Raw genomic sequence first — 6,737 nt, forward strand, 5'->3', positions numbered from 1 at the left:
GAGCTGTTCCTAAACGGCCATCTTGGATCCGACCCCAGAAGTTCTTTTTAAAAATAGAAACTGTAAGGCCAGCTGCCTCGCAGAGGGTTAAACAGACACATCCATCTCTCTCCACACCTAATAACTGTGTCATCACCCAAGCTCGTTATGTGGCCTCGCTGCATGGCTTCCCCGCACCTGCCTACACATACCAGACCCAAGGCCACATTCAGCGCTAAATCATGCATCCAACCCCCAGCCCACTGTTAAAAAACCTTGCAGAAAAATTTTTAAAGAAACATCATCAGACCCTGCCCGGTAGCAGCCTGCTCTGCATGCCCCCAGAAGGCCCACTTGCCCAAGGTCCTGCCCGCCTATCCTTGACCACTAGCTCCAGGTATTTCCTGCTTCTTAATAGCCAATAAGATTGCCTTCACTTTGTTTCCCCAACAGCCAATCAAGGCCCACTTATCCAAAGTCCCACCAACCTACCAATGGCAACTAGTTCCAGGCATTTCCTGCTTCCTGACAGCCAATACAATTGCCTTCGTTTTGTTTCGCCATTAGCCAATCATTCGCCTTCCCTCCCCATAAAACCCCATGACCTGAACAGCTGGGCGTGACTTCTTTGGCCCCTTCCTGGACCACAGAACCTCGCCCGGGAGCTGAATAAATTAGCTTCTCATTTTCTTATACTTGCCTCAGTTTCCTCATTTTACCTCGGCAATAAATCTTACAGAAACCATATAGAGTAACTTCTGGATGTTTCCATAGCATTTGTAACTGTGGTGATAACCTGAGGTCACTTTCCCACCATCTTGGTTCCAGTGGATTTGAGTTGGCTTCTTTCGTGCAACCTGTCTTGTCAGCAGGGTCTTTATGACCTGTATCTTGTGACATCAGTATGGTCTGGCTGACTTTTTATCTCATCTTGTGGCTAAGAATGCCTAACCAAAGCCCAGCATGGCTCATCCTCATTTTACCAAGCCCCTATTCAAGATGGAGTCACTCTGTTTCCAACATCTCTGACTTAGGGTGGCTTCAGAGTTGGGGTGCAGATTGGGGGGCAGATCAGCAAAATGAACCCTGAGAAAAGCACATAGAATCACTTAAGGGCTGTGAGGTGAAAGATGAACTCACATTGGCATTTGGTCAGTGACTCTCTAGCTGTAATGAAAATAGAATGGAGAGGCCTGGGACAGGAAGACAGGATGGGGTTGCTAGTGTCATCCTGGTGGGAAGATCTAAATGAGTTACTGTGGGGATAAAGAGGAGAGACAGATTCATTGTTACTTTATGATGTAGAACACATCAGACATGGAGAGGGCTTGGAGCTGTGTGTGAGAAAGTAGATCTATCTCGGGTGGCTCCCAAAAAAATGGCTGAGAATTTAGATGAAGAATTATTATCAAATAAAAGGGAAAGACTGAAACAATATTTTCATCATATATATATATATATATATATATATATATATTTTTGCCCAGGGTGGGATAGGTGGAAATGTGTGCGTGTGTGTGTGTGTGTGTGTGTGTTTAAATATTCACTAAGTTTTCAATCAAGAATATTTGCTGAGTGACTATTAAGTAATAATAATATACAGGTTTTAGTGTTACCACGACGAATCAAATTGTCAAGGTCACAGATATCTTTTTGTTTTGTGTAGATCACTATGAAAGTTATCACACTAACTTTTTTCTGAATCATGCAGATTAAAGCATTAAACACATACACAAACTTATACATGTTTGTATGTGTATAAGTGTGTGTGTGTGTGTGTATGTGTGTGTGTGTGTGTGTAATCTTATATCAGCACACAATGCCACTGAAACTACACTTGTGGATTAGGTCCTCAGAAAAATAATTGTGTTAACATTTATGATGCAAATAGAATGGTTTCTGACACAAAGTAAGTGATGTAAAAGAATATTTGAGGCCAGGTGCGGTGGCTCATGCCTGTAATCCCAGCACTTTGGGGGGCTGAGACAAGTGGATTACCTGAGGTCAGGAGCTTGAGACCAGCCTGGCCAACATAGTGAAATCCCGTCTCTACTAAAAATATAAATATTAGGCAGGCATGGTGGTGGGCGCCTGTAATCCCAGCTACTCAGGAGGCTGAGGCACAAGAATTGCTTGAACCCTGGAGGCAGAGGTTGCAGTAAGTCAAGATCGTGCCACTACACTCCAGCCTAGGCAATAAGAGCAAAACCTATTCTCAGAAAAACCCCTCAAAAACAACAAAAAAGAATATATGAATTGCTAAATAATGGACTGTGAGTAGAGGGTATAGACAGGGTGTCTTGGAACTTCTGGGTTCACTTGCTGATTTTTTTCATAAAACACTAACCCTTCTACTCTTAACCTCCCCCATTCCTAATTTCGCCATTACGTGTACAGCCCACCTGGTGCAGGAACCTGGTCACCCTGGTGGCTCCTCTCTGGGCTGTGGCTCCTGTCTGCCTCTGGGAAGAGTGGTGTCCTTGGTCATCTTCCTCATGTCCACAAAAGAAGCAGACCTTTCCTTCTTTAATAATCATGGCCTCTTTTTAAAAATAATTTTCCTGTGCATTTCTATTAAAAATCTCACCCCATCATGGCTATTATGGGGACAAGTGTTGAGGGTCACAGAGCCTGGCCTGCTGTGGGGGATGTGGAGTGTGATGAGAGAGAGCAGCAGGTGCCCTCAGGCTGATATGGAGGCTGGGGAGGTTTGCTTTCATTCTCTTCTGGCCACTGGGCACAGGACATGTTATCTCTGAGGGTCACTCACTTGTGGCCCCAACCACAACAAAATCTAAATGGGGAAAAAGCAGAGGATGACCTCATGCCAAGGAGACCACATCTTTGCAGCAAGAAATGTGCTGCAAAGGTGAGCACCATGTAGCACAAAGAGCCTGGGGTGGGGATGGAGGGGCATCAGCCCTGCCTCTATGAGGGGATGGTGTGTGCAAGGCAGTGATGAGGGCTAGCATTGTTCCAGGACCTTCAAGCCAGTCAGGAACAAACCTGGGCTCTGAGTGGAGGAAACTGTGGCCTGTCCCTGAGGGTCTGTGGGTGTCTCAACTGGGAAACCAGGCCCTGGACCTCTGCTCTAGGCCCTCTGCTCTGTTCTTCCTCTTCCCCAGCAGCTGGAACCTCCCAGGGCCAGAAGAGGCTCCCCTAGCCCCACCCCACACTCAGCCTTCCCCAAGTTCAGGCCCAGGGACATCAGGGGGTGGGGTATGAGTTGCATGAAGGGTGCTCTCTGTACTCTTGGGAGTAGAGGATAAGAGAGACTCTGTGCAGTTCTGCTCAGCTGTGGGCTTAGGAAGCAGAGCCTGGGGCATCTCCACCATGGCCTGGACCCCTCTCCTCCTCAGCTTCTCACCCTCTGCTCATTTGGCCTGTGAAAGGCCAAAATGATTATTGGGGACACGGGTTGATTTTTTCCTTATATTTTAACATTGTGGGGTGGGTAGTAGCCCCAGACTAACCTCTCTGTGCCTCCTTCCTCTGATGCAGGGTCCTGGGCACAGTCTGGGCTGACCCAGGAAGCCTCTGTGTCAGAGTCTGTGGGACAGAAGTTCACCCCCTCCTGCACTGGAAACAGCAACAACATTGGACGTTATAATGTGGGCTGGTACCAACAGATTTCTCACAGTGCTCCCAAAACTGTGATGCTTGGAAATTATCGGCCCTCAGGGAACCCTGAGCACTTCTCTGGCTCCTAGTCTGGGACCAGAGCCTCCCTGACCATCTTGGGCCTTCAGCCTGAGGGCAAGGCTGATTATTACTGTTCAGCATGGGACAACAGCCTCAGTGCTCACAGTGCTGCAGACACATGGGGAACTGAGACAAAAACCTGCCCTTGGCCTGTCCTGAGGCTGATCACCCCATACTTGCCTGGGACAAACAAGGAGGTGTCTGTGGCTGGTCCTACACTTTAAACATAGGAGGATGTGAAATTCAGCCACAGGCCCTTGCAATGGGTCAGTGGGCCTTGTTCCCATATAGTCTGTCTCTATTTGAAAAATTGAGATAAATTTCACTTAGTATAAAATGTACAATTACATTGTCTTATTGTGTTTACATAATTATGCATCTATCACAATAATCTAATTTTAAAACATTTTCATCACCCCACGAAAAACCCCACAATTAGCAGTCACCCTTCACCCTTTCTCCCCAGCCTCTGGTCACCGCTAAGGACTTTCTGTAAAGAACATGCATTTAAAGACCTAAGTAACTCAGTGATGCTAAACAGGTAGATTTTTTTAAAAATGCCTAAACATGTCATAATAAATTACTGAAACTTATTACAAAATTATGAAAGCAGACAGAAAGCTTTATAATATATACAGAAAATCAACAATTCAAACATTGATAGATATTTTATGAGTATACATCCAAGACCAAATGGCAGTGTTGTATTCTTACAATGTCAAAACAAACAATGAAAGAACTCTTGAGTCATAAGGCTATATCTAGTAAATATTTGTTTTAAAAATAGGTAAAAAAATGAGACCTTGTCAGATGAAGAACACCTAAAACATTTTACCTCTTGTAGATATGTTAAAAAAATTAAAACAAATCAACTCTAAAGGAAATTTTCAGGTGAAAGATAAACAATAATAGAGAGAAACATTGAACCCAAAGAATGCAGGAAGAATAAACAATAATTATAGTAGTAAAAGACCTGATTTTTAGTTTTTAAGTTCTGTAAATTATCCATATCAAAAGCTTAATTATAGCATCTTTGCTATAATTTCTATTTATAAAAAATATACTCTATATAACAATTTCAACCGAAAGAGGGGACTGTAAAAGGTCTATGTGATGGGGAAAATATTAGGCTTATTATTAAATAGAAATAGATCATGAATAGTTACACATACATGTTGTAATCTTTATAGCAACCAGTGTAAAATTGTACAGAGATACCAACATAAAACCAAGATAAAAATCAAAAGAGATTACTAAATGATGTTCAAATAATCAAAAAGTAGCAGAAACAGGGCAAAGGATAACAATCATGGAGACAAAAAGAAAACTTATATTAAAATTGTAAGCTTAAATCCAACCATGTGAATCATTTTATTAAATGTAAATGAAACTAGCACATATATTAAAACACAGAATTTGTCACACTGAGAAAAATGAAAAGCAAAAGACAAGCATGTGATTCTACAGTAAATTTTAAATGGAAGTATAACACAAAAGTAAAATGATAGCGCAAATAAACACATAGTTAAAATGGCATAAAGCATTACTTCAATGTTAATTGCATCATTCTGATATCGTATATTGTGTATTATGTTGTAAGATAGCACTATTGGGGGAAACTGGGTGAAGTGTAACTAAATCTTCATTACATATTTTTTGACCTTAATGTGTATCTATAATTATATTTACAGAAAACATTACATGAAAGTAAAAGGATGGAAAAGTTTTATCATGTAATCCTTAAATAATAACATAAACAGGCCAGGTGTACCGTGGCTCACACCTGCAATCCCAGCACTTTGGGAGGCTGAGGCAGGCAGATCACAAGCTCAGGAATTTGAGACTAGTCTGACAAACATAGTGAAACCCCTCTCTACTAAAAATACAAAAAATTAGCTGAGTGTGGTGGTGTGCACCTGTAATCCCAGCTATTTGGGAGTCTGAGGCAGGAGAATTGAGAGAACCCAGAAGGCAGAGAACACACCATTGCACTCCAGCCCAGGCAACAGTGTGAGACTCTGTCTCAAAAGAAAAAAAAAAAAAGACAACACATAAACATACAATGTGGATATTTATTGTTTCTGTTGTTGTTTGAGAAAGAGTCTCACTCTGTTACCCAAGCTGAAGTGCAGTGGCTCAATCTTGGCCCACTGCAACCTCTGCCTTCCAGATTCAAGTGATTCTCCTGCTTCAGCCTCCTGAATAGCTGGGATTACAGGCATGTGCCACAATGACCCACTAATTTTTGCTTTTTAGTAGAGAAGGGGTTTTGCCATATTGGCCAGGCTGGGCTCGAACCCCTGACTTCAGGTGATCTTCCTGCCTCGGCCTCCCAAAGTGCTGGAATTACAGGTGTGAGCCACCACACCTAGCTTATTTATTTATTTAAAGAGTATCTCACTCTCTTGCCCAGGCTGCAATGCAGTGGTGCAATCATGGCTCACTGCAGCCTCAACCTCCCAGGCTCAAGAAATCCTCCCACCTCAGCTTTACAAGTAGCTAGGACTATGGGCAGGCACCACCATGCCTGGCTGATTATGTTTTTTGTAGAGACAAGGTCTCACTCTGTTGCCCAGGCTTGTCTGGGCTCAAGTGAACCTCCTGCTTTGGCCTCCCAAAGTGCTGGAATTATAGGCATTAACCACCACACCTGGCCCATTATAGATAATTCATGGGTAAAAAAATGTAATACTTGAACAACAGAGATGTTTTCTTATTATTTCCACATAGCTGGATACTAACTGTAAGACATTGGGATGTATTTTTGAATGAGAAATGAAGGCTTAAAAAGAGATAAAATAAGAAAAAATATAAGAGCCTAAAACTGGTGAGGAGTTTCCCTAATACACGAGCAGTAGAAATAGTTTATTTTTTTGCACCCAGGATACTAAATAGTGGAAAGATAAATTTATTTTTTTTTTTGGCTGGGCGAAGTGGCTCAAGCCTGTAATCCCAGCACTTTGGGAGGCCGAGGCAGGTGGAGCACTAGGTCAAGAGATCGAGACCATCCTGGTCAACATGGTGAAACCCCGTCTCTACTAAAAATACAAAAAATT

At 42.6% G+C, this 6,737-nt stretch overlaps 1 long non-coding RNA gene across 1 annotated transcript in view; it reads right to left on the reverse strand.

Annotated features, from left to right (window-relative positions):
* LOC108297907 overlaps positions 1-6,737 on the reverse strand; it is a 22,668-nt gene that overhangs the window by 6,271 nt on the left and 9,660 nt on the right. Inside the window, exons 2-3 of the long non-coding RNA XR_001822382.1 lie at positions 3,453-3,558; positions 2,382-3,362 (exon numbers count right to left, since the gene is read on the reverse strand). This is a non-coding gene — a long non-coding RNA (uncharacterized LOC108297907). The remainder of the gene's footprint in view (positions 1-2,381; positions 3,363-3,452; positions 3,559-6,737) is intronic.

The sequence above is a fragment of the Cebus imitator genome, unplaced genomic scaffold (assembly GCF_001604975.1).
Source record: "Cebus imitator isolate Cc_AM_T3 unplaced genomic scaffold, Cebus_imitator-1.0 Scaffold859, whole genome shotgun sequence".
Lineage (NCBI taxonomy): Eukaryota > Metazoa > Chordata > Mammalia > Primates > Cebidae > Cebus > Cebus imitator.